Source organism: Delphinapterus leucas, chromosome 11 (assembly GCF_059928025.1).
Source record: "Delphinapterus leucas isolate spDelLeu-1000000601 "Yukka" chromosome 11, BTC_Dleu_Yukka2, whole genome shotgun sequence".
Lineage (NCBI taxonomy): Eukaryota > Metazoa > Chordata > Mammalia > Artiodactyla > Monodontidae > Delphinapterus > Delphinapterus leucas.
The window spans coordinates 7,007,394-7,020,506 of NC_143139.1; the positions used below are offsets into that span (position 1 = coordinate 7,007,394).

Genomic DNA, 13,113 nt, shown 5'->3' on the forward strand with positions numbered 1-13,113 from the left:
TTTATATCCTTCAGGGCCTTCATTTCCTTCTAGTGAATCCTAAGTGGGGCTAGCTCCCTGGCTTGTCCTTTGTTCACTCATTAGTGAATCACAAAGTGGAGGGAGGAGCTAAAGGCATTTCATCTATACAGCAAATCCAAATTGAGGGCAGGAAGTTCTTAATTACTTTTAAAAATCACATTTAATACTCATTCTGCAAGTATTTATTGAGCACTTACTATGTGGCATGCACTGGGCCTGGGCGGTAGGGATGCAGAGCAAAACTGAAGGTCTGTTGGAGTTAGAAGAATCTGACATAGAAGTACTTGATGACATTTGGAAAGGAACAAACTCGATCCACAAATTCAGGTATAAAGACAAATTGTGTTTGCTGCCATCAAGGAAAAACAGGGCCCGGTAAGAGGGAATCCTAATTTAGATTATAGTTAAGAATGGCATTTCTGGACTTCTCTGGAACATGTGGCGCAGTGGTTAAGAATCCACCTGCCAATGCAGGGGACACAGGTTCGAGCCCTGGTCCAGGAAGATCCTACATGCCGTGGAGCAACTAAGCCTGTGCGCCACAACTACTGAGCCTGCGCTCTAGAGCCCTCGAGCCACAACTGTTGAGTCCGTGAGCCACAACTACTGGAGCCTGTGCGCCTAGAGCCCATGCTCTGCAACAAGAGAAGCCATCGCAATGAGAAGCCCGTGCACCGCAACAAAGAGTAGCGCCCGCTCGCCGCAACTAGAGAAAGCCCGCACACAGCAACGAAGACCCAACGCAGCCAAAAATAAATAAAATAAATAAGTTAATTAAAGAAAAAGAAAAGAAGAATGGCCTTTCTGAGAAGGCCTAGAAGACCTCAGGAGGTAACCGAGCAGGACCCTATGGGTCTTCTTGGGAGAGACCCCGCCCACATAGCCTCTGTTTTATAGCTCCTCTCCAAAGTACCTAGATGATAGTATCTGATGCACATTTCCTGAGTTGTTTCATAGATGCTAGAACCACCACCAAGTGGAAGAAATTAACCGCTTGATGGCCATGAGCACATAGCCTACTGGTGCCTAAGGATTGATAATGTTAACCCCTGTGACACGGGCCTGTTACTTCACCATTCAGAAAATTGTGCACGAGCTGATCACATACACTGGGACTCCCCCTCCCTCACCTGGCCTTTAAAATTGCTTTGCCGAAACCCATGGGAAGTTTGAGTGTTTTAAGCACCAGCTGCCCTGGGCTACTCTCTTGCAGCCCTGCAATAAACACTGCATTTTCCTTCACCACAACCCGGTGTCATTAGATTGGCTTTACTGTGCATGGGCAAGCAGATCCAAGTTTGGTTCAGTATCAAGGTGTTAGTTAAGAGTTCCACACAAAAGAAAAGAATATGAGTGAAAGCCACAAGAAGGAGGGAGTTAGGTGGGAGAAGGAACTGAAACAGGAGGGAAGGGGACAGGGCACAACCTTTAAAAGAAAGATGTAGCCATAGGACATTACAAAAACTGGTTAGAACCAACCAGGTCCAAGATGGCAGAAGTTTCGACTTCCAGTGGACCTTGAGCCTCATTATACGCTCTTTGTAATATATTAGCATGCTAAATGACACACCCAACAGCGCCATGACAGTTCTGAGGCTAACCATAAAAGGCCAAAAAGTGGGCAGTGGCCCAATTCCTGGAAATCCCCACCCCTTCCCCGAAATAGTTGGAATAATCCTCCCACTCATTAGCCTATGAAATTACCCAGTCCATAAAAACTAACCACCCCCATATTTCAGGGCCTCTTGCCTTCCACACTCTGTCTCTGGAGTGTGTTTCTCTCTAGATAAGTCCACTTCTTACCTATTACTTTGTCTCTCACTGAATTCTTCCTGCCATGAGACATCAAGAACCTGAGCTTCATTAAGTCCTGAGACCAGGTGTGTGATCTCAATTAAAAACCCGTGGGTTCAAGTCCCAATCTGGGTTGCACGGTTTCAGAGCTGGCCCTGTGACCCAAGTGTGGCTGGAGCTCAATAGCAAAGGTCATGACAGACCTTGCTGGGCTTGCTACAGAACACAAGTTCACGTACCCAATGCATGGTGAGGCCAAACACACCAAAATGTTGGAGTTTGGAGCAAAGAAAGGTTTATTGCAGGGCCAAGCAAGGAGAACAGGTGGCCAGAACTTCCTGATGGTTTGGGGGAGAAATTTTTATAGGCAAAATTTGGGGTGAGGCTACAGGGTGTGACTTTCTTCTGATTGGTTGGTGGTGAGGTAACAGGGTGGTGCCATCCTCCACCTGGGTGGGGGCCTTAGTTCCTGCAGAAGAGCTCAAAGGTATTATTATTTTTTTAATTAATTAATTTATTTATTTTTTGCTGCATTTGGGTCTTCGTTTCCGTGCACGGGCTTTCTCTAGTTGTAGCGAGCGGGGGCTATTCGTTGCGGTGCGCAGGCTTCTCGTTGCGGTGGCTTCTCTTGTTGCGGAGCACGGGCTCTAGGACTGCGGGCTTCAGTAGTTGTGGCTTGTGGGCTCTAGAGCACAGGCTCAGTAGTTGTGGCGCACGGGCTTAGTTGCTCCATGGCACGTGGGATCTTCCCGGACCAGGGATCGAACCCGTGTCTGTGTCCCCTGCAGGTGGATTCTTAACCACTGCGCCATCAGGGAAGCCTCAAAGGTATTATTATGTATATTCCTTGGGGAGGAACCAGGACCCTGCTCCAAGGTTGCACTATTGTTTCTTCACTGCTCTCCCTTTTTTCTGCATTCCCTCCCTTCCCTGATTAGCAACTGTTTGAACCTGCCCTTTGGAACTCAGGGAAGTTTGTGAATGAAGCCTGTTTTCTACAAATAAGAAACTGGGGACACAGGATTTGTACCAGGGAGGGCCCCACAAGGTCCTGCTTGGTTTCAGGCTTTGCTTCTAGTCTAGGGTGATGAGTAACCATTTTATCCTAAGGGCGATAGGAAATGCCAGAGGCTTCTCTTTACATTTGAAAAGGCTTACTATGACTGCTCTTGAAAGATGGCTGGATGAGAGAGTGTGGAATCAGGCAGACGATTTACGAGGCTACTGTACTAGTTCCAGAGAGTGATGATAATAGTTTGGGCCAGAGAGGTGTCACAGAAGATGGAAAGAAGTAGATGGAATCAAGACTGAGAAATAAAACATGGCCTGACATATCAGGAAACGAAGGATGTCACAGTCATCACCAATTGCAGCCCCCCAGTGGTGAGCTGGTGAGCCCTGAGGGAACTCAGGAAGGAAACGAAGAATACCTGCCACCTAGCAGCCCTCAGACTGCAGCCACTCCCCACGGTGAACCTGAGGAAACTCAGGATGTGAAAACACAGGATACAGGCCCCAGATAGCTGAGGTGCATATCAAAGGAATGATTTCAGTGAGCTCAGACTCTTGCATCTTCCCAGACACAGAAAAGCGCTAAATTCCTTAACTTGAGATGTATAGTTTTCTTTTATTAACAGTAATCTTTTTTTTCTTTTTCCTGCTGAAACCGTGCACCTCAGATTTGGACTTGAACCCCCGTACCGGGACTCGAACCCAGTCTAAACCCAGACTGGGACTTGAACCCCCGGTCTTTTAATTAGAATCACTCACCTGGGGTCTGGACTTACTGAAGCTCAGGTTCTTTGTGTCTCAGCGCAGAAGGAATTCAGCGAGAGACAAAGTGATAGGCAAGAAGTAGGTTTATTAATATAGGATGCTTGTAAGAGATGCAAGCAGGCAGGCGAGGGAGCTCTGCCCTGAGGATTAAGTGGGGTACAATTTTATAGTCAAAGGAAAGAGGGAGGGGAAAAGACCACCTTCTTGGAGTAGACAGGAGGCTTACATCCCTAGTTCCTCCTTCGTATCAGGCAAGAGAGTGACCCTATGAGGTCAAACTAGGAATATCATAGCGTTTATTCAAATCAGTAGAAGGGTGGTGACATTTTTCTTCCACCTAATGCCCTGGGACATATCTCGTGCTTTTGTTTATGGCTTTATAGTTAAGCAAGCCCGTTTCCTTCCACGATGTTCCAATAGCTTTCTTGAGGGATCTTTAACTTACAGTGGTCTTGCAAATTTTCCTAGGTTTCCCTCTCTATAGTCCCCTACTGGGACTTCTACAGCTACCTGTATAACTATCCTATTCTATCCCTGTCACTACTACTTGCCCTTTGTTGCAAAACTCCAGTATGTCCTAGTTCCCACCCTGCCTCCTCAGACTAGTTTTCTCAGGGTTACTTGAGATGCTGCCTCCCGGGATTGAAGTCCTTAGTATGTCCACTGAATAAAACATAACTCTCAACTTTTAGGTTGTGAATATGTTTCTTAGTCGCCAAGATATATTTGGAGTGGGATGGATCACGTTGGTGATAGATTCAATGGGAGCCATTGGGGAAAAATGTCATTGAGGGAGAAAAAAACGGCTAGATGATGCAAGGTTACTGGTTTGAACATCTGAATGGTGATACGGGGAGCACTGAAGAAAAGCAGAGTTAGAGGAAAAGATATGGAATTTGTATATTTTAATTTTGAGATCTCAGTTATATAAATTGAGAAGGAGGAGGTGAACTATATAAGCCTTGGACTGAGAAAAGTGTTCTTGGTTAGAAATAGAAATTTGAGACTCATTGAAATATGCAATGAACTGGAGCTGGCTTGAACAGGCTTGTGAGAGCTGTTTGTTAATTTTTCATGAATTCTGTGAGCCGGTTATTAAATGCAGCCATTAAAAAAAAATAAAATCGGGGACTTCCCTGGTGGCACAGTGGTTAAGAATCCGCCTGCTAATGCAGGGGACACAGGTTCTATCCCTGATCTGGGAAGATCCCACATGCCGCGGAGCAACTAAGCCCATGCCTCACAATGACTGAGCCCTCGTGCCACAACTACTGAAGCCCCTGCGCCTAGAGCCTGTGCTCCGCAACAAGAGAAGCCACTGCAATGAGAAGCCCGCGCACCACAACGAAGAGTAGCCCCGGCTCGCTGCAACTAGAGAAAGCCCGCACACAGCAAAGAAGACCCAACGTAGCCAAAAATAAATAAATACATTTAAAAAAAAAATAAAAAATTAAAAAAATAAAATTGTACAAATATAATTTAAATAAATTATATTAAATTATATTAAAAAGAAAAGTTTAAAAGTACTCAAAACTCATCACTTTCTAATTTTTTACTACCTTTTTGTATTAGTTTGCTAGGACTGCCATAACAAAAATGCTAAACTAGTTTAAGCAACAGAAATTTATTCTGTTCTGGAGGCAATCCAAGAGCAAGGTGTCAACAGGTTTGGTTTTGACAGAGGCCTCTGTCTTTCGCTTGAAGGTGGCTGCCTTCTTCTGTGCCCTCACACCATATTTTTATCTGTGTGCATGCACTTCTGTGTCCGAATTTCCTCTTTTTTTTTTTTTTGACCACGCCTCTCGGCCCACAGGATCTTAGCTCCTCAACCAGGGACTGAACCCGGGCCCTTAGCAGTGAAAGCATGGAGTTCCAACCACTGGACCTCCAGGGCATTCCTAAATTTCCTCTTCTTATACTGACACCAGTCAGCTTGGATTTGGGCCCACACTAGTGGCCTCATTTTAACTTAATTATTTCTTTTAAGGTCCTATCCCCAGTACAGGTACATTCTGAGGTACTGGGGGTTAGGGCTTCAACTTATGAACTTGGGGGGTACACAATTCAGCCCTTAACAAAACTGAAATTATTGGGTTGGCCAAAAATTCATTCGGGTTTTTCTGGCCAACCCAATATTTATCTCTATTGTATCTGTATGGTGGAAACATGACATTGTGAGTTGTCAGCTTGCAATCAGCCGTGGTGGGAATTTACAACAGAAAAATCAGTATATGCTAAAAAGGAGGGCCTTTTGTTCTCTCTGGAGAGCCTGCTGTTAAACATTTACCTGTATATCACTGCTATCGATGTTATTTCGTTTTTAGAGTATAATTTGAATGTGACAAATGCACGCACACACACGCGCGCACACACACACACACACACTCCTTTTGTTGACGTGCTGCAAATTATGGCTGATAGAGATACAAAGAAAGGCTTCCTAGGGAATTCCCTGGCGATCCAGTGGTTAGGACTCAGTGGTTTTACTGCCAAGGGCCCAGGTTCGATCCCTGGTCTGGGAACTAAGATCCCACAAGCTGCACGGTGAGAGCCAAAAAAAAAAAAAAAAAAGTCTTCTGAGTATCTATCACTGATTTTGCAAGGACAGGTATATCGAGATGCTTTCCACTGAGTCACAGAAACTCTGACCAAATGGTATTAAAGGACATCTTATAAGGATCATCTCATTTATCATCTCACATTAAACTGAACCCAAGGGTAGTGGAGTATGCTGGAAAAGAAGGTTCCTTGCTCTGCCTGAGATAGGAGATAGATGGGCCCCTGGGCTGGACAGCTGGGGTTTGTCAAGTGGAGTAAAACTGAAGCTTTGTTCTCACCCAGACACTCCAAGGACAAAGCTAATGGCAGAAGCTCAGCTCTGCTAAAGTAAAGAGATAAGGCGCTCACTCCTGAGGTCAAGGAAGACTTCCCTGTCTGCACATGCGCAGGAAGGCTCCTTGGGGGTCAAAAAGGGAGGGGGCCTCCACCCCGTAATAAGTGTGGACATGCACCCACAGGTCTCTGTGGTGGCATCCATCTTAGCAAAAATTTGCACACGCATGTTGGGGGCGCATGTATGCTGGGGAGGGTCCTGGGACCAGTCAGGTGTGAAAAAAGAAAGGAGATAATTGGCCCAATGTAAACAAAGACCCGGAAGGACTGTCCTATATAAGTGATTTAAATCACCTCTTTACGGTGCTCCTCATTCAGGACTCCCACACTCCTCTCTGGGTGTGTATTTCTGCCTAGCTTCTGACTTAAATAAACAAACTCCTCCCATACATTGTGCTATGTCTCTAATAATAAACTTTGTACCTGTTTTTACAGTTTTTGTCTCCTTGAAACATTCGTGCTTTCAACGGGGGAAAGAGCAGGGGCCACTTTGCTTCTGGCCTCTAGCCCCTAGTGGTCTAGTGGTTAGGATTCCTGGTTTTCATCCAGGCTACTCAGGTTCAATTCCTGGGCTGGGAACTAAGATCTCTCTTCAGGATCGCTGCCCGCTGTCAGCGAGATTATTATGACCTCGGATCTCACTGACCTCCGAGATCATTATGAGAAAGCAGCAGGAAGAAACTCTCTCTGGCTGAATGTGAATGGTTTCACCTGGATCTCAGGTTGCTCTCTGCATCCATCACATGACAACGGGAAGACCCAGCCATAGGGGAAGGCAGTACAGTACGGCAGACTGCAGTCCTGGAGGACATGGCGGAGCGGAAGGACCAGCCAACCTTGAAGCTCAGCTCTAGCGCCCTGTTTCCAGTGGTCTAATGGACATCTCCATGTCCGTGGTAGTGGACGTCCCACTACCATTTCAACCTCAGTAAGTCCCAAAGAAATCGATCATCTTCCAAAGCTTCAAGACAAAACCTTTCTGTTCCTTTCCTTGCCAGTACTATTTACCCAGGAACACTAGATTCAGGCAAACCTTGGGTATAGTCCTCTTCTCCATACGCTATGTCCATCCAGTTGCTGAGTCCTGTTGAACTTTCCTCTCCACCCCCGCTCCTTACCCCAGATTCTTCCACCGTCAATGAATCATTATACATCCATATATATATATATATATATATATATATATTCATATATATGTAGTTACTCTGCATTTTCTATTTTAAGAATTTAGCATCTTAAAATGTATTGAATTCCTCTACTTCTCTATCCAATAGACAGACTATTCTATTACTAGAATAGAATAATAAGATAGCAGGATAAATTATATACATAGAAAAATCAACAGTTATGACAGTGTGGTACTAGAGCAGAAATAGCTATATATATTATATATAGGTCAATGGAAAATAATAGTCCAGGGTTTTTATATGTGTATATATATATATATATATATATATATATATATAAAATGGCATTTCAAATCAGTAGGTAAGGATGGGATTAATCATTTCTTTAAGGCGACACTCTATAAACAAAGTGAAAAGACAAACTAGGAAAACATTTTCAGTATTTATAAAAGACAAAAAGTTAATGTAGACCCTGAAGATGGCGGCCGTGGTGGGAAGGTTGCTCCGGACTTCGCTTGTCCGACAAGTGAGTGCCATTCCTTGGGGCATTTCTGCCTCCGCAGCCCTTAGGCCTGCTGCTTCTCGAAGAACGTGCTTGACAAATGCACTGTGGTCTGGTTCTGCTCAAGCAAAATTCGCCTTTAGCACCAGTTCCTCATGCCATGCCCCTGCCGTCACCCAGCATGCGCCCTATTTTAAGGGTACAGCTGTTGTCAATGGAGAGTTCAAAGAAATAAGCCTTGATGACTTTAAGGGGAAATATTTAGTGCTCTTCTTCTATCCTTTGGATTTCACCTTTGTGTGTCCTACAGAAATTATTGCTTTCAGTGACAAAGCCAATGAATTTCACAATGTGAACTGTGAAGTCGTTGCAGTGTCAGTGGATTCCCACTTCACCCACCTGGCCTGGATAAACACACCAAGGAAGAATGGCGGTTTGGGCCACATGCACATCACACTCTTGTCAGATTTGACTAAACAGATTTCCCGAGACTATGGTGTGCTGTTAGAAGGTCCTGGCCTTGCACTACTAGGTCTCTTCATAATTGACCCCAACGGAGTCATCAAGCATTTGAGTGTCAATGATCTCCCAGTGGGCCGAAGAGTGGAAGAGACCCTTCGCTTGGTGAACGCATTCCAGTTTGTAGAAACCCATGGAGAAGTCTGCCCCGCCAACTGGACACCAGATTCTCCTACAATCAAGCCCCATCCGACTGCTTCCAAAGAATATTTTGAGAAGGTAAATCAGTAGACCATCCCAGGTGCACCTGCAGCTTCCCACACCAGAAAAGAACAACAGCAGGAACTCACTTTTAGCATTTCAAAGATTATTATTTATAGAAGACAAAAAAACAATTATGCTTGTATTCGTAAATATTACTCTAAATGTTTTGTTTTTGTAACATTGGCCAAGGCTTTTAAAATGTGGTTAGTTACTAACGTAAGGAGTCCTTTATTAGCAGTGTATGGACCGATGGCTAGTTGCTATAGAATGTGCAGTTCCCCTATTTCTTGGATATGTCTTCAAAGGGAAAAGGAAACAACTCTTCTTTATCAGCCTTACTTGAACCTTTGTGTACACTAGAGTAGTGTGACAGGCATCAAAACTTCTGATCAAGGGTCCTGAAATTTTCTTCTTGAGTTTCTTTGTATTAAACTGAATTTTCTTTTAAGATCATAGTTTTAAGTTGTTAGCATCAATGGTCTAATTTAACACTTGCAGGACTTCCCTGGTGGTCCAGTGGTTAAGACTCTGTGCTCGCAATGCAGGGGACGTGGGTTCGATCCCTGGTCAGGGAACTAAGATCCCACATACCATGCAGTGCGGCCAGGGAAAAAAAACCAAAAAAAAAACACTTGCAATGAATGTGTATGTGATTGAAGCAGATGTGAATCATGTTTTTTAAAAAACCACCTACAGTGGCCAAGTGACTTAACTGATCATGCATGTCCCCCAGTCCTGAGATTTATACTTTATATAATTATTTTACTTATTTTGTTAGCTGACTTAGTGCCCACATACATTTCTAATATTTATTGGGCATAATTATAAAGGATAATTATTGAATCCAGGGATTGCATTTTGCATTTGAATCATTCATGCATTTGAATCATTGTAATTATTTTATTTCCTGAAGTGTTCAATGTAAAAAAATAAAAAATAAACATTTTAAAATACAAAAAAAAAAAAAGTTAATGTATATGTGTGGTGGTTTTAATACATGCCCACCAGGAATTCCCTGGCGGTCCAGTGGTTAGTACTCCACGTTTCCACTGCCAGGGGCCTGGGTTTGATCCCTGGTCGGGCAACGAAGTTTCCGCAGGCTGCGCTTCGTGCGGCCAAAAAAACAAACAAAACAAAACAAACAACGAAAAAACCCACGCCCACGAATTCTTTGATACTCTTTTCTTCAAGAGGTGGAGCCTATTTTCCCTCTACTTAAGTGTGGGCTGCACTTAGTGACTAGCTGCTAAAAATAGAATAAAGTGGAAGTGATCTGTGTGACTAAAAGGCACAGTGGCTTCCACCATGGTCTCCTTCTCTCCTGGGGGAAGCCAGCTGCCTAATTGTGAGGACACTCAAGCAGTCCTGTGGAGAAGCCCATATGGCAGGGAACAGTCCTGCTAACAGCCATGTCACTGAACCATCTCCAGGCCCAGTCAATCCATCAGATAACTGTAGCCCAAGCTAAGATACTTTTAGATTCCTGATTCACAGAAACTGAGATAATAAATGTTTTAAGCTACTAAGTTTTGAGATAATTTGTTATAATCAACTAAGAATTGCATTTGGCTACAACATAGATCCCCCAAACCCAGAGGCTTAACCAGTTTTTCTCTTTATATAAAATAAGTCTGAAGACAGGCAGTTCAGCGGTGATATGATAGCTTCATGATATTTTCTGTATCATAGGCGGCTTTCTACTTATGTTCTGGCATCTTAGCATGTGGCTCATATTCTCTGGGGCATCTCACAGCCCCATGTGGTTGCTGGAACTCCTGCCATCACATTTCTACTTTACAGAGGAAGTAAGAGAAAGGGGAGGAGGAAAAAGGGACATTCTAGAAGTTTCACTAACTGACGTAACAGCAGTGCATGGAGGTTGAGAAATATATATATATTTTAAAGCTGGGCACAGTGTTGCCCCAATAATATAAAAGTTCTGTTAGCTCAAGAATGAGAAGACAAAAAAATTCAATTAAAAAATAAGCAAAGAGTTTAAACAGACAGTTCCTCAAAGAAGATATACAAATGGCCAATGAAACAAAAGAGATGCTTAACATCTTTAGCCATCAGGGAAATGCAAATCAAAACCACAATGAAATACCGCTTCATATCCACGAGGACAGCTATAATCAAAAACAGGTAATAGCAAATGTTGGCCAGGATACAGAGAAATTAGAGCCCTCAGACACTGCCGGTGGAAATGTGATGTGGGGCAGCCCTTTGGAACACAGTTTGGTAGTTTCTCAAAGGATAAATATAGAGTTACCATATGACCCACTTACAATTCCACTTGTAAGGAAAAAATTGCCAATAAACTAGTTGAAATATATGAGGTCTGGTTCTATTTGTAACATTTTATTTCAGGCTCCTAGCAAAGTGCCTGGTACCTAGTAAGCACTCAATATTCATAGTTGAATAAAGGAATATGTTGAAACTGTAAATATTTTAGAATGAAATCTCCACATGGCAAAGAATCATGTCCTCCTTTGGAATCCATTCATTACTGTATAGAATTCAATATCTTGATACTAAAAGTATTATTTTTTTATTGATACTATTTGGGTATATAACCGAGGGAAATGGAAATATTCGGCCACACAAAAATTTGTACATGAACGTTCATAGTAGCATTATTCTTAATAGCCAAAAAATGGAAAGAACCAAATGTCTCTCAACTGACGAATGAAGAAATAAAATAAAATGTGGTATAAACCATGCAATGGAACACTGTTCAGCAATTAAGAGGGATGAGGTACTGATACATGCTACAACACAGATGAACTTTGAAAACATAATGCTAAGTGAAAGAAGCCAGACGCAGAGGACCACATGTTGTATAACTTCATTTATATAAACTGTTTAAAAACAGTTCTGTTAGTGAGAAAGACGGGAAGAATGAATATCAGGTAAGAAGCTGGCCGTTTCCACCACAGTTAGTATTCAGATCATATAAAGCTCCTACGAATCAATTTTAAAAATTAATGACTTAGCAGGAACATGAAAAAGGACGTGAAAAGGCATTTTGTAAAATAAATACAAATACATAGACATATAAAAAAAACCTCACCAACAATCAAAAATGCAAATTAAAATAATTTTGTGGTTATTTGATAATGGCTATTATTAAAAAGACAAGAAAAACAAATGTTGGTGAGGATGTGGAGAAAAGGGAATCCTCACGCACTGTTGGTGGGAATGTAAATTTGTGCAGCCACTATGGAGAACAGTATGGAGATTCCTCAAAAAAATTAAAAATAGAACTACCATATGATTCAGCAATTCCACTTCTAGGTATTTATCTGAAGAAAACGAAAGTACTAATTCAAACGATATGTGCACCCCTGTGTTCATTGCAGCACTATTTACAATAGCTAGATATGGAAGTAAACTAAGTGTCCATCCATAGATGAATGGATAAAGAAGGTGTGTGTGGGGGGTGGTGGTGGAATATTACTTGGCCATAAAAAAGAATGAAATCTTCCATTTGCGGCAACATGGATGGACTTAGAGGATATTACGCTAAGTAAAATAAGTCAGACAGAGAAAAACAATACCACATGATTTCAATTTTATGTGGAATCTAAAAACCAAAACAAATGAAGAAACAAAACAGAAGCTGACTCATAGATACAGAGAAAAAACTGGTGGTTGCCAGAGGGGCAGGGGATGGAGGGATGGATAAAACAGACGAAGGGGATTGAGAGGTACAAACTTCCAGCTATGAAATAAATCATGAGGATATAATGTACACATAGGGAATATAGTCAATATTGTACAACTTTGTATGCTGACAGATGGTAACTCGTCTTATTGGGGTGATCATTTCATAATGCATAAAAACATCAAATCACTATGTTGTATACCTGAAACTAATATAATATTGCATGTTAATTATAACTTTAAAAATGCCATAATAAACCAACCTCCCTGAAAAAAATAATATCGACATATCTATTTTTCAATCTATTAAGACTGGTAAAGATAAGTACATACACTTTGAACAAGAAACTGCACCTCCTAAGAATGGATTCCACAGAGCCATGTTACTCAAAATGCGGTCCATGGACCAGCAGCATTGGTATCACTTTAAGGGGTCGGAATCTACATTTTAATGAGCTCCTCAGGCAATTCCTAGGCACAATAAAATTTGAGAAGTACTGTTACAGAGTACTCACACCGAAGAGCAAAGATATATCTATGAGGATTTCTATTGCAGGATTGTTTGTAATGTTGATAATTTTCTTTAAAGTTAATACACCTCAACAGAATACAGTT

The 13,113-nt window shown here is 42.3% G+C and overlaps 1 non-coding gene and 1 pseudogene across 1 annotated transcript; both read left to right on the top strand.

Moving 5' to 3' along the window:
- Nucleotides 1–8,061: 8,061 nt before the first annotated feature.
- LOC111176514 (thioredoxin-dependent peroxide reductase, mitochondrial pseudogene) lies at nucleotides 8,062–8,898 on the top strand (annotated as a pseudogene).
- A 439-nt stretch (nucleotides 8,899–9,337) lies between these two features.
- TRNAA-CGC (transfer RNA alanine (anticodon CGC)) lies at nucleotides 9,338–9,410 on the top strand. Its single transcript has one exon. It is a non-coding gene; the product is annotated as a tRNA-Ala (tRNA).
- The last annotated feature ends 3,703 nt before the right edge of the window (nucleotides 9,411–13,113 follow it).